Source organism: Macaca nemestrina, chromosome 3 (assembly GCF_043159975.1).
Source record: "Macaca nemestrina isolate mMacNem1 chromosome 3, mMacNem.hap1, whole genome shotgun sequence".
Classification (NCBI taxonomy): Eukaryota; Metazoa; Chordata; class Mammalia; order Primates; family Cercopithecidae; genus Macaca; species Macaca nemestrina.
This window is the reverse complement of record NC_092127.1, coordinates 2800094-2825944: the sequence shown is the minus strand read 5'-3', so window position 1 is coordinate 2825944 and position 25851 is coordinate 2800094. Positions and strand designations below refer to the sequence as shown.

At 40.3% G+C, this 25851-nt stretch overlaps 2 long non-coding RNA genes across 2 annotated transcripts in view; one reads left to right on the top strand and one right to left on the bottom strand.

Annotated features, from left to right (window-relative positions):
* LOC105466543 (uncharacterized) overlaps window positions 1–25851 on the top strand; it is a 53575-nt gene that overhangs the window by 18095 nt on the left and 9629 nt on the right. The window contains exons 2-5 of the long non-coding RNA XR_011620716.1: window positions 1378–1508; window positions 3560–3630; window positions 22316–22372; window positions 24633–24699. This is a non-coding gene — a long non-coding RNA (uncharacterized lncRNA). The remainder of the gene's footprint in view (window positions 1–1377; window positions 1509–3559; window positions 3631–22315; window positions 22373–24632; window positions 24700–25851) is intronic.
* Window positions 8841–17449, bottom strand: LOC105466542 (uncharacterized). The gene is made up of 3 exons (XR_978252.2): window positions 16603–17449; window positions 11059–11169; window positions 8841–10147 (listed from the first exon to the last, which is right to left on the bottom strand). It is a non-coding gene; the product is annotated as an uncharacterized lncRNA (long non-coding RNA).

Here is a 25851-nt window from a genome sequence, read left to right as displayed (position 1 = left end):
TTTTGAGTCTACACTTTGTTCTCCAAAGGATTCAGATGTGTTTGGTCACGTACAAGCGACTCAGGAAGAGTTCACTGCAGGAGGCAGAGTTTCTAGGTGTTCAAATTGGGTCCCAGGATCATAAGTCACTGTGAAAGGCCTTGCTTCTGTGGCTTTCTTTCTCCACTTTGTCCCTGCCTGACACGTACCAGAGTCTTGTGTTAGAGCTCTTAAAAGGGTAGATGACAGCAAAATATGTAGAAAAACGGTTTCACTAAGGCTCTGTGAGATTTTGCAAGTTCAGGGCAGCCTATACAGGGTAACCATGCTGGGTATAATATAATGACATGCGGCCCAGGGATCAGGTGTCATAAAATGATAATCTTTGATCAAGCTAATATCTGAAACAGGAGTGGGACTCCTGAATAATGAGGCACATCAGCCACATCACAAACAAATTAGAAAAAGATAGTATTTTTTTCACTTGCTTTACCTCTGAAAAAGATACCGTTGGCTACACTGGCCTCTTTCTGAGTTTTGTTACAGATATCTGAGATAGAAGCACAGTCAAGGAAACCTTGCTTTATAATTATTTATGAGGATATTTTAATCTGTTTAACATATAGCCTGTACAACATAGGTTGTGTGTGTATACATATGTACATATGGATGCACACATTTATATACATATATATTTGTATACACACACATCTGCCTGGTCTTCTAATTAAAGGGGCTGAAACCCAGTTTCAGGCATAAAAATGATCACTGACATCACAGTGCTTCAGAGAGTGTCAGTAAAGCTGTGGGATAGCACTGTGCTTACAACGCAAACTGGGTGTCCTGTGTGGAAAACAAACAAAAATTGTCAAATATCAAATATCTAAAATACCATCCTTCATACATTGTTAGTTTTGTTACATTAAATTTTCCTCATTCTATTTAATTGGGTATTGAATCACTTTTTTAAATTCTTAAATTCTTAGTATTTCAAGCTCTTCTGGAGAAATAAAATGAATGACAAGTACAGAATTAAAATATAATCCTTAGCAGGCGTGGTGGCTCACACCAGTAATCCCAGCCCTTTGGGAGGCTGAGGCGGGAAGATCATGAGGTCGGGAGATCGAGACCATCCTGACTAACACAGTGAAACCCCATCTTTACTAAAAATAAAATTAGCCGGGCATGGTGGCGTGTGCCTGTAGTCCCAACTACTTGAGAGGCTGAGGCAGGAGAATCGCTTGAACCCAGGAGGCGGAGGTTGCAGTGAACTGAGATTGTGCCACTGCACTCCAGCCTGGGTGACAGAGTGAGACTCTGTCTCAAAATAAATAAATAAATAAATAAATAAACAAAATCCTCAAATGAATCAGCATTCTAATCCATTTTCGATTTTAGTAGTTGAGAAGATACCCCTTTTCCAAGCATGCTGAATGGAACCGAGCAACTCAGATGTTCTCCACTAACAGAAAAGTTAGTGCTACCTTTGACTTCTGATAGCCCTAAAAAACTATACAGCTATATTGGAGGTACGTGGGTAATAATATGGTAATGCTATCAAATACAAAGTCTTTACTACGTTCAAAATTGCCCTGAAGTTTCTTTTATCTGTTCCTTTGAACAAAGATTTCAGTCTTTTAGGAACCAACTCTACTTTTATAAAGCATTCTGCTCAGACCTGGTACTGTGTTCTCTTTGAAGTGTTTCACTCACTGATTTTGTGTTGATTTCCTCCCTTCTTATACCCCCGGGATTTTTCTCAGTTGGATATACTGAGTTTATAAGTCAGAAATTTCAAGGATTATTCCTCTAGGCTATCAACCAATAAGCACATACGGCAGAACAGAGGGAAGCAACTGTTTCATCATGAGGACCATATTGTGAGTCCTACCTGACTTCAGAGCTAATTGCCTCTGAATTTTGCCGTACTTCCTTGTTACGTTCCTGTTCCCATTCAAATATCCATCTTCCTGCATCCCATGCCACCTGCCCACCTCTGCTTACCTACTACTAATACAGGAGGGATTCACATGAATAGGGCAGTGGTACTTGTGAAAATGCACCTGGAATAAACGCAGGAATGGGGCTGTGGAGCCTCTTGCTGCTCATACAGCCCAGGGTAAGATTCCTTGAGCTACATCCCACATCACCGTCCTGCAGATATTTATTATAACAGAAGCCAAAATCTCCTCTTTTATTGCACTTCAGGCAAATGACCCATCCATCCAGTTGCTACTGTTTTAAAACACATTCCTCCATGTTTGTGTTTTCCATGGCCATGAGCAGATTGAGTAAAGGAATAAGAAATTGTGGAAATCATTTCTCATCACGTATATCAATCTGTGTGAGTTTTCTTCCAGGCATGTTGCTGAGCATTTTATAAAATTGGTCGATAATTATACATGTAGTAAAAGGGCATCCCTCCGTACATCTTTGATGGGAATTACGCAAGAGAGGTCATCTCATTAAATTTGATCTAGCCTAAGGGTATCTTGGTCTTAAAAGGGTGGAAGTGAATTTTGCAAATCAGGCAAAATAGTGATGATATCTGGCTCACAGATGCTTCATTATTTGAAAAACAAACAAAACAAATGAGGTCAAATGTTAACCACTGAGTTTATAGACAGGATAACTAAATTACATGTGTGAATAATGAAATAACTAGTCAGAACTTCTAAGCTGAGATAAAATCACAGTGTGAGAAAAGCCTGAGATTTCTGTAGAATTTAGTTGTGGCCAGTCACTTGATTCTAATTCAATCATTGTATTAGTCTGTTATAATGAAAAAGAGGTTTAATGGACTCAGTTCCACATGGTTGGGGAGGCCTCATAATCATGGCGGAAGGTGAAAGGCACAAGCCACGTCTTACACAGCAGCAGACAAGAGGGAATGAGAAGGAAGCGAATGGGTTTCTCCTTTAAAAACCATCAGATCTTGTAAGATTTATTCGCTACCATGAGAACGGTATGGGGGAAACACCCCCATGATTCAGTTGGCTCCCACCGAGTCCCTCACACAACACGTGGGAATTATGGGAGCTACAATTCAAGATGAAGTTGGGAGGGACACAGCCGAACCATATCAATCATTATATTCAGAAATATATTGAACCCATCAGTTAAGTCAGTTCCTTAGTGTGTGCATATAAGACACGAGAAGATGTCCTTTTCCCTCTTCAAGAGTTTGCAAAGAGGAGACCCTATGTTGTCACTATAACACGGCATGTGGCTCTTTTTGTTTCATTTTTTTCCCTCTAACCATAAATACCTTTTGTTTTTTAGGGGGCCTTTCTAGTACACATCTGTGTTTGTGGCACAGGGAGGAGGGTGTGAAGGGAGAGGAGATTATCTATTAGGCTTTAAATCTTACACTAATTTAAATGTATTGATTTCATCAAGTCTGAAAAAAATGAATCATTTCAATGTTGTCAGTAAATAAAAAATTCATGCTGGGTTATTACCAAAAATTGTGATGGCATTGCTTGGATATTAAGTCTATTTCTGGACACAGTTTAAATAGTTGATGTGAATTTCTATTTTGGAAAATATATAACTATCTTCCATTAATCTCTACCATCAGGTGAGCAAGAATTGCCATGGACATGGGCCTGCCTGGGAGGCTGAGTGGGCAAGAGTAACTTGTAACCAGAAGTGAGTAACTCTCCCTCCTTTCCCATCTCACTGCTCTTTTCCCTCCACTCCTGTCTCCCTAAGTTTACACTCCCTAACAAAAGAGTAGCATATACCAACACAGCCTTTGCTTTATGGGGACCCAAATTAAGACAACGGCATTAAAATTTATTTTGCACCTTGCACTTGGGTTCACAGCCAAAGTGCATTAAAAAAAAAATAGCAAAATTGTGATGTGATAATTAAACTCTCCTCTGTGTTATTGAAGAGTTTCTTATCTGGGTCATGGTAAAACTGCATCATAACTGCAGTCTTATGGGTCATGTTAAAATGGCATATATCTTCTCACAGAGATGGAGACATTTATAACATCTGCCTGGCAGCTTGCCCATCCTTGATTGCAAAAGAGAATAAAAGCACCTTAGAGAGTAACAAAGATGACATGAAATTTTGAAAGAGAAAAAGAGAGATGGGATTGATTGAGAAATAATATTCTCATAAAAACTCAGTGTCATGAAAAAATCAAGGATTTTTAACAAAGCCTCTTACAAATATACTCATTTCCATGGAATCAGAGCAGGCTCCTATGAAGCCTTCTGCCTTTTTAGGTTAGAGGTAGAAAATTCGGGTGCAGAGGAGAAACCCCTAACTATACAGCACTACTCTGGGGCCTTGGGGATCTCCATACACATCCAGAGAGCGTCAGAAATTTGTGAAAGATGAAGGCTTGCACAGTCTCCGTCAGCAGCTTCTGTTAGGAAAGAGACGAGTGAGCCAGGCAAGGAAGAGCACCATGAACCCAGGGGCTGGCTTGAGTCGAGCAGTCCACAAGGCCAGGTGACCCACAGGCAGGTGCTATGTCTGTTATAAAAGCCACCACAGATTCCCTAAGAAATAATGGCTAGAATTTAAAACCATAACTATGTCTTAAGGCACATAGATACTAAGGTTTTTTCTTCCAGGAAGAGCAGTATAAATCTGTGTTGGCATCATGGTAACTAAAATACCCGATCACGGTCAGAGAAGGTTGGGGCCAAAGGTTTCTAAAACAATTCCTTGTGACTCCTTGCTGCTGGGAGTGCAGGAAAATGTGCTACCTGTTCAGAGCAGACTTAGTTCTTAGAGTAACGTTCTGCAGTTTCCCCAAAAAAAGTATTTGATGGTTTCGAATTCCAGAGATTCAAAGGAAGCTCAGTGAAGATTTCAATGTAGCCTCTTCATTCATCCTGCAGTCAGTGCAAATACTTTGCACAAAGGTTTCCTCAGGAAACGTGGAAGGAAGAATCAGCTGAGGATGATGAGGTACAGGAGCCTCCTAGAGTAGATGCCAGACTAGCAGGTGTAGGGCAGAGTGATTTCACACTGCTTTGTTGCATGCATGGATAGATATCTACTATTAGAAAACGTAAATGATGATTGTTATTTTCTCCTTCATATTTGTGAAAACAATAGCCAGTGGTTTGTTAGGTGACAGTTAGATGAGGATAAATACTTTGAGACAAGAAAAACATTGTTTGTTATTATGGAACTGGGCTAAAAGGCTATGCTAAAATATTGAGCAAAAGTATAAACTGTAGTGCATTACAAACTGCCCAAGCCATTTTAGGCTTTCTTATCAGTATTACAAAGATAAATGGTTGTTTTCACATTTTCCCCAGTCAGATCAATATTGTATCAAGACTGTATTCGGTAATGCTTAGTTGCCTTCGAAGGGTTATTGAAAAGAATAACAAAAATGATGGCTGTGAACCAGTTCTGTAGAAATATGTGTACTATACTAATGTTGGTTATTGTTATTGCTGTTACAATAATTGCTTTGATTTTATCCCAATCTTAAGGGGAAAATTTTAGAATATGAATTGCAGTTATTCTTAGTAGCCTAACTACAACTTGTGTGTTAGAGGAATCCCTTTTCAATCTCATTCTGCTCAGTCTTGCTGTTAAATACTTGATGAATTGAATTGAGATTGTGCTAATTGAATTTGTGGGCAATCCACAGCCAAGAATAAATGCTTCAGGAGAGAACTAAAGTATAATAGGTTTCTGATAAACTTTAGGAAATAGGCCAACTGTCCACTAAATGAGATTTCCTAAAGCTGTCTACAAAGCCCCAAAGCATAAAATAAAATAAAATGCCAAAAATAACAAAATGCATTTATCTCTGGGCAATATTATACACACACACACAGAATTTTTATTCTTCTACATTTTCGCTAATTCTAAAGTCAAGTTTTCTGCTGCTCCATTCTCCTTTTTGTCTTCTCCATGTTTCTGCGTATTTCTCCTATACCAAATTTTCTCCTTTGTGACTCCCCGTATTTGAGTTAAAATGTGATTCTGCATAGATTGGATTAGCTATAGTGAAGAACAGCATGGACTATTTCAACGAAAGCTGTCACGTGGTTCCAGGCTTAGTGCCACAAGAGGATCACCAGGTAAACAGTAGGCCTTTCCATGGATCATGGGATCAGGAGAGACCCACATCATGAGCCTGATACACTCAGGATCAAGGGAGGCAGAAACCACTTAGCCACCTCGTTTGTCTGCACCTCTAACATCAGTGACTTGATCGTTGCTAGTTCCACTTCTTGAATCATCTCACACTTTCCCTACAGCCCCAGATCATCACTTACATTTCAGTGTCTTGAGATATTGAAATTTTTGAATCAGCGTAGGATGTTGCCACTGAGTATTTGGTTATAATCCTTGACTGTCAATTCCTATAGCACTAAAACAGTTTTGGTTTTCTTTTTTAAAAAATTTTCTTATGTGTCTAATTTTGATCTCACAATGTAACCACTTTTGTTATTGTTTTTAAGGGTTATCTTTCAAGGTCTTTTGCTAATGATAGCTAACACTTGCAATAGTGAGGCCATACTCTCAGGCATAATCACTAAGGTGTGTGCAATCTCTGTCTCCTTTTTCACTAAATCTGACAGGTTCCTCCTATAATTATCTAAAACTAGTATTGATTAAGGTTTCTTTAGTCTAATGTGTTTTCCCAAAGAGAATTTTTTTTAAATAAATGAGAATGTGTAGTAGCAAAACAATCCACCACCAGATCCCCCTTCACGGAAGGCTGTAATGCCGTCCCTGCTGAGGTTCTGATTTGAGAGAGAGTCTACAGCTGTCCGCCATCTACAGGATAGACAGCTTCTTGTGCCTTACTTCTGGACCAGAGCCAGTTTTCACACTTAGAACCCCCTGACTGAGGAGGAATGGGGTCTCCAGGAAGAAGGACCCCGTAACACCACAGCAAGTGGTTATAAGGAACGATTCTTTCCGTCCTTCCCCAGAAGAACCTAGGATCATTAACTCAGCTTACTTCACACTGGAGAATGGATGTTAAAAATGAGGAATGCTGGTAACAAAGCCCGAGTTGATGTTAGTGCCTGGAGACCTGAAACGGCATTGGAGTCCCTTTGCTACTGTGAGGCAATATGAGGGGCAGGGAGAAAATGATATTCTGTTTAACACCAGGCTCATGGTGGGTCCACACGGTCTGTTAACCCACTCAAGGGTAATTTTTCCAGCCCTCAAACATATAATTGGAATAGACATATTTGGTATTAGTTACAGTCCCACATTGGATCCTTTGCCTACAGAATAAGAGTAATGATTGTGGGAAGACCAGGTGAATGTCCCTGAAACTAGTCTCCTATGCAGCCAAAACAGTGAATTAGTATTGTGCCTCGGGGTGAGGAGGGGGAGAACAGAAATTAGTGCCTCCCATGGGATCTGAAGGATAATTTTCGTATCTCTATTTAACTCAGCAGTCTGGCTCCTCCAGAAACCAGAGGATCCTCAGGATGACCAGTCATGGTCTGAATTGCAGCCTCCATGCTAGATCTTGTATCTTTGCTAGAACTGACTGATAAGACCTAAAGTACATGCTATGTGACCTTGATTTGGCCAATTATTGCTTTCCTATTTCTATCAGAAAAGAGAATCCAAAACAGTTTGCATTCACATGCAATATACAAAAGTGTCTTTCACAGATTTGCCTGGGACAATGTTAATTCTCCCTCCCCCATTATAATATAATCTGCAGTGATCTGAACTGTCTGGATAACCCACAGATGATCACATTTATCCACCATGTCACGTTAGTCAGAGCAGATATGCAAGAAGTGGCTAGCATGTTAGAGGCCTTGCTTAGACAGAGGGGCTTCAGAAGATGAGAGATGAACCATATGAATATTCAGAATCCTTTGACATCAGTAAAAATTTTAAGCAGGAGTCACGGGCATGCCATGAAAATTAAAATATAAATTATTTCATCTTACACCTCCCACCATGAAGAAATTTAAGTCTCTTTGGGTTTTGGAGGTCACATAATCCACATCTGAGAATACCGATCAGGCCTATTTATTACTGACAAAAAGCGCCGCCAGCTTAAAGTGGACACAGGCAAGAAAGAGCTCTGCATCACATCCAGACTTTGGTGCATGCAGCCCTGCCACTGGGGCCACTCAGCTCAGGAGACGCTATGATATCAGAATTTCCTGCAGTGGGAAAATATGCCATGTGGAATATATGGCGAGCCCGGTGAGGAAGTCACAGCACAGGCCCCAAAAGTGAGGAGCATTGCCAAACCGTCTGCAGTGGAGAAGGATGTACCTTTGGAGAAACAATTCCTGGCCTATTACTGGTCCCTGCTACAGTAAGAGAACCTGACTATCGTACATCAAGTGCAGCATATCCTTCATGAACTGGGTCAGGGAACTGTCCTTCATGAACTGGGTCAGGTGGACCCAGAAAAATCTCCATCATCCGACGAAAGCGACACATTCAGGATCAAACATGAGCAGAGCCAGCAAGTACAAGCAAATCGCACAACCAGGCATCCCAGATTTCCATGTTTTCCTTCATCACACAGCACCTCTCTCTCATGTCATACTTATGTCCCTGTGGTGGAGGGGGGGAAATTTCTTGGAAATATCTGACGAGAGGAAACAGAAAATCCAAGGTTGAATTATAAATGAGTTGACCTGGAGCGTGGATGCAATCCAGTATCACAGAAGAGCTACCCACTACAGCATTACTTAGGCATGGCCTTAGAACACCGTGGCGACGACAAATTCCCACAGTGGGCAGAATTTCAGGCAGAAAAGTGACCCAATGGTAGATTATATACAGATGGATGAACAGTGGCTAATGGCTTGGCCAAGCTGTTCAGGAACCTGGAAGAAGAAATCTAAATTATCAAGGACAAAGATGTCTGAGAGAGAGGCATGTAGGTGGCCAAATGGGCATGAACACTAAGTATGAAGATCACACATTAACATGTGTGTTACACATGTGTCTACAAGAGAACATCCACATATAAAAGACACTAGACCCCAAGTATAGAGAATAACTTGGTTAATGGACATCTGTAAGCCTCTGTCACTGGCCACTCCAGCCCTGGCACAAAGAGCACAACTACAAAGTGATCACAGTGAAATAAACAGAGGTGATGATTGGCTTCTACTTACCAAGTCTGGTCAAGCTATTTCTTCACCAAACATCCAACTTGCCAGCAACAGAGACCCACACAAGGTACCCAAGACAGCACCATCTCTGAAGATGATCAAAAGGCCACTTAGAGAAAAGGATTTCTTTTACTATGGAAAGACAAACAGTGCATTCTCACAGAAGTAGACATATATTCCATGTTTGGGTTTGTCTTTCCTACTCCAAGGGCTTACAGAGTGCTTGATCCACTATCACAGGATTCCACATGGCATTATATCAGATAAGTGGATCTACTTCAGAGCAAAGGGCATTTAAAAGCAGGATGGCATGGGATCCATCTTTCATATTACACAATATGCCCCTGAAAGCTGCAGGTACAACAGAACGTTAGAAGGCCTGCTGACAGTAAAGCTGAAGCACCAGCTCAGCGGTGACATTTTATGAAGATGAGTCACAGTCCTCCAGAGTGCAGCACCTACATTGCAGCAAAGACTTTAAATAGCACTGTGTCCCACATAGGAACAAAACATAGGTCAGACGAGCCAGGAGCGGAATCAGAGGTGAACTTGCTTACCGTCAGTCTCTGTAGGCACTGGGAGACTTTGGGCTTTCCATTCTGGCGACTCTGGGTTCTATAGGATTAGAGATCTTAGTCCCCAAAGGGTAGCACTTTCATCAGAAGACGCAAGAGTCCTATTCAGCTCTAAGTAGTGACTGCTGCTTGGCCACTTTGAGTTCCAAGCCACTTTGGGTTCACTAGGAAGTAGCAGCTGAGCAAAAAAGTCACCAACTCGGCAAATGTAACTCACACTATCATCAAGAGAAAGCAGGACTTCTGTTCCACAAAGGGGCAGGGAGGACAGCGTGTGGGACTCGGGTGCTCTGCTTGGGTCCTCTCTTGTCCCTCAGAACTGAGAGAGGACAGTCACTAAGCTCATGCAGTGAAATCCATCCACGGACACCAGCTAGTTCTCTCTAGTGGCAGAGATGGCTCCAGCTTGAGCTAAGTCATCTTGTAAATGGTGTCTCCTGGTCATAAACAAGACTAGACAGGAATGGAAGTGCCCATCTATCACTGAACCTGAAAACAAAACATCAAACATAACATACTTAAATAATGTGTCCTGCTAATAATCGGGGTATGTAATCCACCACCAATAATTCCACCTTATCCTGAGGCTTCTTCCTAATGTGGAAGGACGAGAACAATATGAGGAATTCCAGAGCCCGAGGTATGAGTTCTATGAATTTAAAACCCTGAACTCCTTCTTGCAACCAAACTGTGAACCCCTCTTTCCTGAAGCGTTTGGATAATGGGAGAACACGTCTATCTGTTGTAGAAGAGCCGGTAAACCTCACAAGGCTGGAGAGTCAAGACAGCACTGAGCAGGAGGCTGTGAGTTGCTTTAGCTGAAGATGGGAGCTGCTTGGCAGCTGCCAAATTATCTACTGCCAAAATCTCTCCTGGATGCAACAGCCCAGATGTTAGAGAATTTGTGTTTGATCCCCAGCCTCCCTTGTAAATTTCACATATAGTTCACTAAATCCTTGCGTGTGTGGATCGAGCGAAAGAAGCAATGAACTTGGAGTCAAAGATCATGGGGTTAAGTCTTAGTTCTGCACTTAAGAGCTGGTGAAATTCAACATATTTTTTCACTGACACACACAAAAATTAATTAACCAACCAAAAAAATGTAAAAGAAGAGTTAATGGAAAAACAAGGAAGTAAAACTATCTATTGCAGTACCTGACAGCTAGTAGAGTGCAATGTCTGCTAGTTAGTTTTTTAGGTGAATTTGAATTATTGGTCTTAGGCTGATCTCTCTCTCTCTCTCTCTCTCTCTCTCTCTCTCTCTCTCTCTCTCTCTCTCTCTCTCTGTCTCTCTCTCTTCCTCCCCCACTCCCCACCTTCCCCTACCCCTCTACAAAACATGCTAAATGTCTACTTCTAACTCTCTTTAGTAAATAGCCATGCACAACCTCTATTGCTACCTGTGACCTCCTGACCATAAGGAGCTCTGCTACTGCTCCTCCTCCTCTGCCGCTGGGCGCTGGTCATCAATGCGCTGCTGCTCTGCGTGTAAACACATCAGTGTCTAATAGCTGAGGCGACAAGAGCATGTAGATTAGAAGGATTGTGAAAACACAGATTCTTTGATGAACTTTTCTAGTCATGAGTATTTCAATTTCTTATTTCATAGTAATATAGTTTGGTTAAAAAATGAAAACACAAATATATAAGGAGGTCAAAGAAAGAAACCTATTCTCCAAAGGTGTCATACATACCTTATGAAATGTATAGTATCCATTTCTGTTTTGCCATGCATATATTAATATATTTAAACAAAATGGTATCACTGAATAAATTTTGTTCCCAATTTAATTATTCTATTTCTCAATATACCTTGATAGTAAAGACGTTTATGGATCACTCATATCTTAAGGTTCTTTCATTAAAAAAAAAAAAAAGAAAAACTAGAAATGGACTCCAGTTATACTAAAAGGAAAAGCACTGTTAGGATATTGGGTAGCTCATAGAATCAGTCGCATTTGAAAACGGGTTGGGGCAGGAAACAAGGAAGACACAGCAGAGTTGGAAGCGGCCCGGGAATCCTGCGGGGACCTCGCAGCCCGCGGCTGCCCTGGGCTTGACCGCTTTGCCTGCGCTTGGAAATGGGACGCTGGTGGGGAAGAGGCAGCGCTGACCGTGTCCTCGCGTGGGAAAAGGGCTGTGTCCTGGGTAGCAGAGCTGAGTTACCTTTCCACAGTCTCTCAGGTCGTTTGAAGGACCTCTGGGCCTTGAGTGCTTCTCGGTTCCTGGCAGTCTGGGGGCGGCGTGACCTTCCTGCAAAACGGCCTGAGGTGCGAGTGGCCCTGTAAGAATCGCTGTTGGGTTTTGGGTTTTTCGGTGAGGCGGACCGTGCAATCTGTGTTCCGTTCTGAGCCGTCCCCGGGCCTGGGCCTGGCCTTGCGGGCGGCTCAAGGTGGCTGAAAGCGGCTCTTAACCCGAGATGCTTCGCACTGACAGGCCGGGGAACGCGCTCTCAGACTCAGGTCGTTTTCTCCCAGGACCGATTCGATTCTGCGCTGTGAAACCCTGCATTCATTATCAAGCAGCACTGATTACATGTTCAAATGCTCATAGCGCTGCTCTAGGAACCACACAAAAAGAATTATCCTGCCCGGTAGGACTTTGAAATACAAAATCGGAGATTTATTACCGACAAGGCCTCACTTGGCACCCACAGGATGAGAAGGGGCCTCCCATCCCCTCAGGACGCCGCAGGCCCTTGAGAACGCGGGTTCAGTTCGCAGGACTCTTCCACGCCACTTAACCCCGCCATCTGGGGACAGAACTGAGTGTACGGAGAAAACACACACGAGATGTACACTGTGGCTTTATTTTGTTGATTTACTTTATTTTCCTAGACTATGATACAACAGAATCTTTGCTTCCTTGGTTTTGAGCCAATGTTGTCCCAGGCAAGTCGCACTGGGTGGTTTTATACAGCCACAGCCACCATAAAAGAGTTTCTGTGGGCCTTGTCCGTTGTCACCATCACAGCGGTCTCACCTCGGCTTCTTGGCTCCATGCTCTTTGTGAGCCATTCAGAGAAAACCTGGAAGCAGTTCTTCAACAAGCTGCTGCCCTGCACACTCCACCCACGGTGGCTGCGTGCTCTGAATATGCTGATGTGACCCTGAGTTTTCGGAAATTCTTTTTTATATTATTCGCCCCATGAACTATAATATTATCTTGGAAATTCCAATATGTTGATACTCAAGCCTCATCTGCCAAGATTTATTTTTATACCTAGAAGTGGCGTACACATTCTTTACTGGATGATATGTCCTGGTTTTGGTTTAGTACTACCGATTACACTACACCCTTGCTATCAATAGCTTCTTTCTCTCCCCACTGCCGTCACAATAGAAACCCAACCCTTCAGAAAAATCAGTGCAACCAAAGCATAACAGAATAGGATTGACGGAGTCGTGGTTATCCAAGGAGATTTCAGATATTTCAAAAATGATAAGGTTTCAGTAATTTTGTGCCCAAAGTGAAACGCTTCGCTGCGTTGTGGATGCTCCCTCGGGGGAGGCGTTTTCTTTCATTTTTTGTCATGAAAGTTCATTATTCCTATGCCCAGGGTGTCTGCGTCTTTGTTCTTTTCTTTTCTTTCTTTTTTTTTTTTTTTTTTTTTTTGAAGACGGAGTCCTGCTTTGTCACCCAGGCTGGAGTTCAGTGGCACAATCTCTGCTCACTGCAACCTCTGCCTGCCAGGTTCAAGTGATTCTCCTGCCTCAGCTTCCTGCGTAGCTGGGATTACAGGCACCTGCCACCATGCCCAGCTAATTTTTTGTATTTTTAGTAGAGACAGGGTTTCACTGTGTTAGCCAGGATGATCTCGATCTCCTGACCTCGTGATCCACCCACCTCGGCCTCCCACAGTGCTGGGATTACAGGCGTGAGCCATCACACCCTGCCCTCTGTTCCATTTTATATAATCAGTGACAAATAGTCTGAGGGTTGAGATTAGGGACATTTAGAATAATTTTTGGCTCCTCCATCTCCTTAGGAAAGGTGTCTGCCCTTTTCTCCTATTGGAGAGGGACACCGTGGGGATCTTTGAGCTGATTCAGGCAAATCCATGCCGAAGAGGTGGGCCCGTGCCACCTTTGCACAGCAAAGTAGCAGAAACCATTGGCAACTGGTGGGCAGCTACTGCTGGGATTTGAGAAGTCTGCCTATAACAGTTTTCAGGGAGAGCCTCCATATTCTTGAGCATGATTTCAGACTAAGAATAATAAGAATAATAGCCCTCAAAACGAGGGCTGTGGCTCTTCATCATACTAGCTCTGCTGTCTGGTGTCAGCGATCCGATACTGCCACCAAGCCGCCCAGTGCTTTATGAATAGGATGGAACTCTTCAGTGTGAAAGCCTCAGACAGCACTACTCCCTACACCGTCCTAGAGAACAATGTCAAGATTATTTATGGTCTTTAAAGGTACAGTAAGCCTTTTCATTCCATCTTTAAGATAAACAAATAAATCACAAGCACTTTGGGGTTTGTGTAAACAGATACAAAAGCAACAAATTACAGACAGAAAACTTAATTTATAAATAGGAGCTGTAAATAAATTTAATAATCGATAATCATAAGCAATTTCAAAATGAAATAACAGGAAACCCCCACTAGAGAATATTATGCAAATTTTTATTAAATTATCCATTCTATTATACCTCACTTCAGTTCTTAAGAATGTGTTTTTCTTATCCATAATCATAAATAGGGAGACAAAGGGAGATAAACTCATTTCCTCATTTTTTATTAAATTCACCTTTCCTCCTTGGGTGGAATTTTATGAGTATCTAGAGTGTCTGTTTTTCTCCCAGCACACTGAAATGTTTATCGTATGGCTATTTACTTAATCAAGCTAGAACATTTTTCTATTAAACTCACTTCAGTTTCAAAGTTATCCAAAATATACCTCTACTTTGACTTTTTGATCTATTTTAAACTCTGGCCTTATTTGAAAACTTAAAATAGTAGTCAGCTATTATTTTTAAGAAATACTTCAGGTAGCCGTCAATATTTAACAATATATAAACCATTTAAAGAGTCACGTGCCTTCTCATTGCAATTTTGAGCACCTAACGTGTGCTATTAGAAAGTATAGAATGAGGTCAGAGTAATGACGATCAGAATAACTTGCCGTAGGAAAAAAAAAAAAACTACTTTAAAACTATTTTTAAAATATTTGAAGCCACTGGCAAATGGCTAATATTGGGTAGACAATGGAGGGAAAACAACCCTTGAAAGAGGCGGACTACACTGGGTGATATTTGCATTTGTGTGGTGCTTTCCCTGAGGGCACCCCCTTGTCCACATCATATGGGACAGCCAGGATTTAAGAAGATAGCCACAGTTTACAAGCTTGAAAAATCAGATAGCAATTAGAGGTCTGACTTTGGGGCTGTTATAGGAGCCTGAAGAGAAGGTATAAAATGCCAGAAGACAGGAGCAGCAAAGGTGGGAGCCCCTCAAATATACATGTGAACTTCATCTAAACTTTCTCTTTGATTGCTTGTCCACAGCATGGCAACTGTGATTAACAATGCTATGTTGTACAGGTAGCCCCTGCCTATCTGCAGGGGTGCGTTCTATAACCCCCAGTGAGTGCCTTAAACCCTACGTACTATCAAATCTTGCATACAATATGCTACATTTTTCCCCTATACTTTCACACCTATGATGAAGCTTAATTTATGAATTAAACGCAGGAAGAGACTAACAACAGGAACTAAAATAGAAAAATTGTGCCAAAATAAAAATAATAGGGAAACGTTTTCAAAATTTACTGAAAAACAAACATGGATTCAGGGCACTCAGCGAGCTTCAAGCAAGATTGAAAAGACAAAACAAAACAAATGAACCAACAGAAACAAAAATGAGATAAATCAAAGTCAGACTGCTGAAAACCAAAGATGGGAAGTCTTAGAAGTAGCCATGGAAGAAAAACATGTGAAACGTTACCAGTGGTGAAACAACAGGTACGTGAAGGCTGATTTACAGAATTTCTAAAAGAGTAGATGGAAAAAATGAGGGTAACATCTTTAAAATATTGGAGAGAAAAAAAAAAGCTGTTAACCCAGAATTCTATCTCCAGTGAAAATATATTTCAAAAAAGAACCAAAAAAGACCAAGTGAGATGGTTTGAAATAATGAAAAACAATTTGTTTCCAGAAGACTGATACTATAATAAATACAAACAAAGTTCTTCAGACTGCAGGGAAACAATGCCAGATCAAAATTTGGATATTCAGAAAGGAATGAAGAATACTAGAAATCATAAATATGAACTAAATATAAAAGAATATCATTATATGCTTAAATCCTTGATTTATTTAAAATATGCCTAACTTTTGGCCAGGTGTAGTTGATCATGCCTGTAATTCCAGCACTTTGGGAGGCCAAGGTGGGAGGATCATTTAAGGATCCTCCAGGGGTTTGAGACTAGCCTTGGTTTGAGACCAATATAGCAAGACCTCATCTGTGGAGAAAAAATATTTTTTAAAAAAGTAAAAACAATTAGCTAGGTGTGATGGCACATGCCTATAGTCCCAGCTACTCATGAGTCTGAAGTGGAAGGATCATTTGAGCCTAGGAGGTTGAGGTTGCAGTGAGCCATGATCATCACTGCACTCCAGCTGGATCCTGTCTCTACATAATACTACTACTAATAAGAATAAAATATACATGACCTCTTAAACAAAAATTATAGTAGTGTTTGATGGAGTTTGTAACCAATACAGGCATACTTTAGAGATATTGCAGGTTCAGTTCCAGCCCGCCTTAATAAGAGTATCACAATAAAGTGAGTCAAATAATTTTTGGTTTCCTGGTGCATATAAAAGTTATCTTTACACTATACTGCTGTCTTTTATGTGTGTGAGAGCATTATGTCTAAAAAACACAATCTATATGTATTAATTTAAAAATACTTAATTGCTAAAAAATGCTAATAATCACCTGAGCCTTCAGAGAGCTGTAATCAGTTGGCTGGTAAAGGGTCTTGTCTCGGTGTTGACGGCTCTGCTGACTGATCCGGGTGATGGTTGCTGAAGGTTGAGGTGGCAGTGGCAATTTTAAGAAAAAAGACAACTATGAAATTTGCCACAGTGATTCTTCCTTTCATGAAAGGTTTCTTTGCAGCATGTGATGCTATTTGACAGGATTTTACCTAGAGTAGAACTTCTTTCAAAACTGGCATCAATAATCTCATACACTGCTACTGCTGTATCAATTAAGTTTATGTAATATTCTAAACCTTTTGTTGTCATTTCAACAATGTTCACAGCATCATTACCAGGAGTCATTTCCATCTCAGGAAACCACTTTCTTTGCTCGCACATAACAAACAAGTTCGTTTTATCATGAGATTGTAGCAATTCAGTCACATTGACTTCTAATTCTAGTTCTCTTGCTATTCCCACCACATCTGCAGATACTTTCTCCACTTTAGTCTTGAACTTCAAAATCATCCATGAGTTTAGGAATCAGCTTCTTCCACACTGCTATTAATGTTGATATTTTGACCTCCCCCCATGAATCATGAATGTTCTTAGTGGCATTTAGAATGATGAATCCTTTCCAGAAGGTTTTCAATTTACTTTTCCAAGATCCACCAGAGGAATCACGATCTATGGCAGTTATAGCCTTATGAAATGTATTTCTTAAATAACAAGACTTGAAAGACAAAATTACTCCTTGATCTATAGGCTACAGAATGGATATTGCATTAGCAGGCAAGAAAACACATTAATCTCCTTGTACATCGCTATCAGAACTCTCAGATCGTTAAAGTACCCAGACGGCCCAAAGCAATAGATAAATTCAGTTCAATTCGTATCAAATTACCGATGTCTTTTTTTCATAGAATTGAGAAAAAGATCCTAAAGTTCATACGGAACCAAAAAGAGTCATAGTAACCACAGCAGTCCTAAACAAAAAGAACAAATCTAGGGGCATCACCCTGTCTGATATCAAATTATAATACTAGCCTATAGTAACTAAAACAGCAAGATTTTGGTATAAAATAGATGCACAGAGCAATGGAATGGAATAGAAAACTCAGAAATAAAGCCATATACCTGCAACTAAGTGATCTTTGACAGAGCTGAAAAAATAAACAATAAAAAAGACACCCTATTCAGTAAATGGTACTGGGAAAATTGGCTAGCCACATGCAGAAAAATAAAACTGGACCACTCACCATATACAATAATTAGCTCAAGATAAATTAAAGACTTAAATGTAAAACTCAAAACTATAAAATTCCTAGAAGAAAGCCTAGGAAAAACTCCTCTAGATGCGGGTCTAAGCAAAAATTTATGACAAAGACCCCAAAGCAAATGCAACAAAAATAAAAATGATAGATCAGAATTAATTAACCTAAAAAGGTCCTGTACAGCAACAAAATAATCAACAGAGTAAACTAATCTACAGAATAGGAGAAAATAATTGCAAATTTTGTCTTCAACAAAAGACTAACATCCATAATCTATCGGGAATTCAAACAACTCAACCAGAAAAAACAATCCCATTAAAAGGTGGGCAAAGGACATAAACAGAAATTTCTCAAAAGAAGATATACAAGCAGCTAACAAACACATGAAAAAATGCTCAACATCACTAATCATCAGGGAAATGCAAATTAAAACCACACTAAGGTATCACTTTACAGCAGTCAGAATGACTACTATTAACTAGATGCAGACAAAGGGAAAACTTGTACACTCTTAGTGAGAATGTAGATTGGTTCAATCTCCGTGGAAAACACTGTGGAAATATCCAAGGAACTAAAAATAGAGTTTCCATTCAACCCAGCAATCCCACCACTGGGTATCTAACCAAATGAAAAAAAATTATATAAAAAGACAGCTATACTTGTTTGTTCATTGAAGCACTATTCACAATAGCAAAGTCACAGAACCAAGCTAAGTGTCCCATCAACAGTTGAGTAGATAAATAAGATAGATAGATAGGTAGATAGATAGATAGATAGATAGATAGATAGATAGATAGATAGACAGACAGATATCATGGAATACTACATAGCTGTAAAAAATGGAATCTGCCTTTTGCAGCAACAAGGATGGTGCCCTTCTGAGAACTGACTCAGAAGCAAAAAATCAAATATTGCATGTTCTTACTTGTAAGTGGGAGCTAAACAATGGGTACACATGGACATAGCCATGGAAATAATAGACGATCGGAACTCCAAAAGGGAGGATGGAATAAAGGGGTAGAGGGATGAGCTTTGAAAGATTACCTGGTGAATACAATGTTCAGTATTTGAGTGACAGTTACACCAGATGCCCAATCCCCAGCATTACACAATATACCCATATAACAAAAATGAACATGTATTCATTAATCCTAACATTAAAAAGATAAATAAAATATACTGGAAAAAAAGAACTCAAGTTACTAGGTGCTTTGTCAGTGAACAGAAATATTTTGAAAGATATTTTTTTTTTCTTTCTGAGCAGTAGGTTTCAACAGTGGGCTGAAAATATTCAGTAAACCAGGTTATAAAGAGATGTGCTGTCATCCAGACTGTGCTGTTCCAGTTGTAAAGCACAGGAAGAGTAGCTGTAGCATGATTCTTAAGGGCCCTGTGATTTTCAGAATGGTAAGTGAACACTGGCTTCCACTAAGGTCACCAGCTACATTTGTCCCTACCAAGAGAGTTAGCCTGTTCCTTGAATCTTTGAAGCCAGGCATTCGCTTCTCCTCTAAGAAAGTCCTAGATGGCATCATCTTTCAATAGGAGGCTGTTCTGTCTACATCGTGAATCTGCTGTTTAGTGTGGTCACCGTCGTCAATGATCATTACTAGATCTTCTGGATAACCTGCTGCAGTTTCTCCACTTCACCTTGCACTGTTATGTTAAGGAGATGGCTTCTTTCCTTATCTCATGAACTGACCTCTGCTAGCTTCAGATTTTTCCTCTGCAGCTTCCTCACCTCTTTCAGCCTTCATAGAATTGAAGACAGTTAGGACTTTGCTATGGATTAGCCTTTGGCTTAAAGGAATGCTGTGCCTGGTTTGATCTTCTGTCCAGACCACTAAAACTTGTATCAGTAATGAAGCTGTGTCTCTTCCTCATCATTTCTGTGTTCCCTGGAGTTGAACTTTCCCTTCAGGAACTTTTCCTTTGCATTCACAACTTCACTAACTGCTTGGTGCAAGAGGCCCGGCTTTCATCCTAGTTTGGCTTTTAATGTGCCCTCTTCACTAAGCGTAATCATGTCTAACTTTTGATTTAAAGTGAGAGACATGCGACTCTTCTTCTCACGTGAACACTTAGGGGCCATTGTGGGGTTATCAATTGGCCTGATTTCAACATTCTTCTGTCTCAGGGAACAAGGAGGCCTGAAGAGAGGAAGACAGAGAGAGAGATGGGGGAACACACTGTCGTCAGAGCGGTCAGAACACACAAACATCATTTATTGACCATTTGCTGTCTTATATGGAGGCAGTTCATGGTGTCCCAAAACAGTTACAATAGTAACACCAAAGATCTCTGATCAAAGATCCCCATAACAGATGATAATTTAGAAGTTGGAAATACTATGAGAATTATCAAAGTAGGACACAGAGACATGACGTGGGCACAAAATGTTGGAAAAATGTAACCAAATGAGTTGCTTGATGCAGGGTTGCCACAAACCTTCAATTTGTAAAGCGTGCAGTATCTGTGAAGTTCAATAAAGCAAAGCACAATAAAATGAAGTGTGCTTGAATGTATCATACATGGTAACAAGAATACAAATACCAGATTAATGCATGTATACAGACACAATGCTTCATATATTACATGTTACAGCACAATATTAACTGCATAAACTATAATAATTTAAGGATGCATATGGTAATCCCTAGAATAATTTCCAAAACTATATAATAACAATGCAAAGAATTTTAGCTAAAAGACCACAAAACAAAAACAAGAAACATGTGGGACAAACAGAAACCAAAGAGTAATATAGTGAACTTAAATCCAGCTGTAACAAGACTTACATTAATTATAAGTTGACTAAGCCTTACAATTAAAAGGTATGGATTGTCAGACTGGGTTGAAAAAGAATAATTTTCTTGTTGCTTTCCTGTATGGAGACTACCAGTTTTAATTCATAGTCTTTGAATTATCTTTCAATGTTTCATACATTTTAATTCCCATTTTGATTTATTCTTTGATCCATAAATTAACCAGAATTGTTCTGACATTTACAATCGTATGAAAATGTTTTCCTTATCTTTGTGACAATTTCCAATTTAATTGCAGTCACATAATGTAGTCTCTGTGCTACGCATTTTTTGAAATGTATTGAAGTTTACTTTGTGATTTAATAAAGGGTCACATTTTCTTAATATACACCTGAAGGAACACACATTTTCTAGTAGTCCGTTTCAGGGTATGATACATTTCTGTTCAACCAAATTTTGGAATTGTGTGATTCAAATCTCCTGTGTGTTTACTAATATTTGTCTGTTATCTATGGCTAAGAGAGGTATGTCAGAGGTTCCCAGCAAGATGGCAAATATGTCCATTTCTCTTTGTCCGTCTTCCAATATCTGTGGAGCTTGTTTTCTTAGGGGTCTTTGAGTGAAAAATCCCTCCTGGTCATTGAGATTCTTCATATTCCTACACGTAATAATGCTTTTCACCTTCAAGATTGTGACATTTTGTTTATTTTTTTATTTTTTATTTTATTTATTTATTTATTTATTTTTTGAGACGAGTCTCGCTCTGTCGCCCAGGCTGGGGTGCAGTGGCCGGATCTCAGCTCACTGCAAGCTCCGCCCCCCGGGTTCCCGCTATTCTCCGGCCTCAGCCTCCCGAGTAGCTGGGACTACAGGTGCCACCACCGCGCCTGGCTAATTTTTTTTTGTATTTTTTAGTAGAAACGGGGTTTCACCGTGTTAGCCGGGATGGTCTCGATCTCCTGACCTCGTGATCCACCCGTCTCGGCCTCCCAAAGTGCGCCACCACGCCCGGCACCCTGACATTTTGTTTATTATAACAATAATATTGCTGCTCAGCTTTGTTTTGTCTATTATGGAAGCATCCATTTGTAGCAAGAGTAGCATTCTCTTCAGCTGTTTAACCATGTCTTGACAATAGTGTATAGTGGTCTTATTTAATTCTATCTAAAAAAACCGTAGATTTTTCATTTTGCTTAGTCCACTCTCAATTTGTGTGATCATCGCTATATCTGAATTTGTTTAACACAAGCCTTCTTTTTATCTTCCACTTGTTTCACTTTTTCTGTGTTGTAACCTATTTAGAAGGTGGAGGTAGATTCTCAAATTACTCATTTGTTTTTAGTTTTTTTTTTTATCCTTTTATTTTCTTTTGTCTACTGGTTTGCAAATAATACTCATCTTTATTTCTGTGGTTTTACTTGAAAATTATCCTACATAGTTAACTAAATAAATCTAAAGTTGGCATCTTAACCCCTCCCAAACAGTACTAAGAACTTAGAACAGTTAACACTGATCAGCCTCCTCTCAATTAATATTCCATTGTTGTGCACAATTTTAGTTCTGTTTTTGTTCCCCATCATAGATTAAACCTTTCTGTAACTATTTTATATGAAGGTTGGGAGTTTTTATGGTGCAAGTTTACCAATGTCTTTGTTTACCATTTCTTCTTTTTGGTCCTTCATTTCCTTAGACTTTCCTTCTGGGACCACAGTCCATCCTCTAGATACAGTCTTCAGTGTTTCTAAAGGTATGTTGGTTGTAAACCCTCTCACACTACTTGTCCACTCCTGTATTCTCCGTACCTGTAGCCCCCAATACATGAGAGCGAGTCAGTGCTCAAGTCACTGGAATAATGAGAATCTCCCCACATCCCACAAAACACTGGAATTTCCCTCAGTCTTGGTGATACCATCCGTAGGAAAAGGCAATCTCTTTACCAGCATTAGGCCTGAGGAACCCACATGGCCAGATTAGCTGTTGGCTTCCTCCCTAGGGCGGGGCACCTGACCTATAAATTAAACACACCACGGACTACAGTAGCAGGAGGCTGCCAGGCGAATATGCTCACGTTAAAGTCGTAAAGGCTAATCTCAAGCAGGTTAATGATGCTCAGAAATCGTACCACATTTTCCTGATACATTCCTTCTCACACTCACGAGATAGCTGTTTCACGCCCTCCATTTGCTCATCAGATCTTCTGTACCCTTCCCCGTCCGACGTCCACCTGATGACCTATGCCACTGATAAAACAGAAGCCACTGGGAGAAGCCTTCCACAAGCTCCCTCCACCACACAACACACGCTTGTGTCCCCGGCACCTGCTTTCCTATACTGTGCTCGTCCCCTGTTTCTGAACTACTCATGCGGCTGTTTACAGCCACCCACTCCACAGGAACACCAAAATATGGCAAAAGCGCTGTTCCCTGCAGCCCTTCCCGCCGCCTTTCCCAGCTGTCTCCCAGGCCATTCCCCTCAGCATGCAAACGTGCTGTCATTTCTCCCATGCGGAAACAAACCCTCTATGGACCCCACCTTCTTCTCTTGGTTCCAATTCTCTATCCCTCTGCACAGCAAAAATCCTTGAAACCTGTCCGTCCACTTTCCACTTCCTCTGCTTCCTTTTCTCTTTAACCCAGTCCAATCAGTCTTATACCCCGACTATGCCACAAAAACTGTGACGTTCACAAATGGCGGTGCCACTGCTGCCTCCTGTGGTTACTCTGCAGTCTGCGTGCCATCCGTGTCGTTTGCAGTCTCCGTGACACAGGTGGGCAGGCCTTCCCTTCCCCACTCAGCGTCTAGGGCCCCAGCCTCCTCTGGCTTTCCTCCTGCCTTGCTGGCCACTCTTCCTCAGTCTCCTTTGCTGATTCCTCTGTGTTTCTCAGACTTTGTATGTTTTGAGTGTCTCCAGTCTGGTCCTTGAATTTATTTCCTGTGTTTTCCTCTGTGAAGATTGTATTCAGTCACATGGCTTTAAAATCGTCTACATACTGATTTCTCTCAAACTGGTAACTCCAACCTTGTCCTCTCATAAGACTCCAAAGCCATTTATTTAATTGCGTTCTTGTCCTTGCCACCAATACATATCTCAAATTCAACAGGTCCGAAAATGAGCTCCAATGTTACCCTAATCCTCCAAAATAAGAAAAAAATAAACTGATCCCTTCGGTCTTCCCTGTCTCAGTTGATAGCAATTCCTTCCTTCTAGTTGCTGTAATTCAAAATTGCAGTCTTCCTTGAGTCTTCTAATTGTCTCATATATTCAATCCATTAGCAAACCTGCTAGCTCTGTCTTCAAAACACACCCAGGATTTTAATATACCCCTGTTTCTACCCACGCTTGCCTCTCTATGGTCTATTCCCATCACCAACATCCAGAGTGTCCCCTGTTACGCTGGCCAGGTCTCATCACTTCGCTGCCCAAAGCCCTCCAGGGGCTTCAGGTCCCCAGGGAAAGGGCATCATGGTCTGATCCCATTCTGCCTCTCCTGTGCCCGGCCCTAGCGTCCTGCTACTCATCCCCTCACTCCTGATCAGACCACAGCCACTCCCTTATCACGCTGGGTACACACCTTAGGGTCTGGGTACTGTCTTGGTGCTCTCTGCCTGTTACAGTCCTTGGCAATATATTCACGTCTGCACCACTAGCGCCTTTATATTGGTGTCAAAATTTCGACTTCGTACTGAGGACTCCATGAGTCTGCCTCCACCCCTCCTTCCTCCCCCGACTGCCACAGCACCGGTTACAGAGATCAACTATCGTGTTTCTTGTCTGTCCACCCGACTGTCCACCCGAGGACTGTATGCCAGAGTCAGTGCTTGACCACGGTTTGGTGTATAATCAATATTGAACATGGTATTATCATTTTTCTGAAGTATCATCACACACAATTTACCAGTATTATCATCATGGAAGCTTAATATAAATACAAATACAAAACAAAAATAATTTTCTGGAAACAAGAACAATAATGTATTTCTAAATTTCTACCTCTGATTCTGTAAAGCTGATGACAAGACCATCATCTATCTATCTACCCATCCATCCATATGTATCCATCTGTATGTTTGCACGTAAGTAGCTTCAAATACAATTATTTTAGTTGACATGCAGACATTTCCTACTTAGGTAGTGAAATGAATTGTTGCTTAGGTGTTTAATACGCCTATGAGAAAATTCTGTTTCATTAGTTTATATTTAAAACTCTCATCTTTATAAGCTATTTAAAAAATGTTATCATCTGCCTTGGATAGAGATAGGAAGTTGATTCTTACATTCAATTTAATTGCATTTTGTTGTCTTATTGTGATGTAAATTACATGATATTATAATGCATCTAAATATCTGGGAATTAAATATTCATTAGTGTCTGTAAATCAGCATAAACCTGTATCTGAGTATTTTGTATCTTGAAAACACACCTCAAAGTAATACCAAATATGGCACTGAATTTAATGGAACAATAGAAAAAAATTAGGAGATAAATATAATGCAAAGTGTGTATTGTATTTGGATAATTGAGTTTTCAAAGTGTTTTATTATGAACATTTCCAGAGTCAAGTTCTAAAATGTTCATTATCACTGAATATGTTGATTGCAGAATTGAATTACATCATTAATAAAAGATGATAAATTTCACAAAATCATATAAAAGTTTTCTTAGTCTTTTCTGGGAACTGAATGTGTTAATGGTTTCATGTATCCAATAAGATTTTGTTTAATAAACTGAAGACAATTTTTGTGTTATTGGTCAATTTTTTTCATACCTTTTACTTTTTCAGTCATTAATTTTTATTTAATTATCACTGAGTCATAGAAACAATTCACAACTATTAAAATAAGTATGTTTTTCATGGTGCCTCTTTATTCTCACTCTTGATTTCTTCACAAGAGTCTCAGGAGAGCAGTGGGGAAAGGGAGAGGTAAATGAAGCCAGAATCTCACCACGCTTTCCCTCCTGTTGAGTATTGGACAACAGTACTTGTGTGCCTTGATATAGCAGTCGGTTGCAATTTAGCACTTCAAATTAATGACTAATTGTGCCTAATATATTTTCCTGGAGATGTTAGTTGATGAAAATTGCTTTGAGTTCTAAAATATTTTCAGGGATCAATTAACATTAGGTAACTGGGAAAAGATTCTGAAATTGTCCCTGTGGTTAAAAAACAAAACAAAACCCACCTTTATTTTCCCAAATCTATTTTTAAGTTTATATAGCCTAAAAC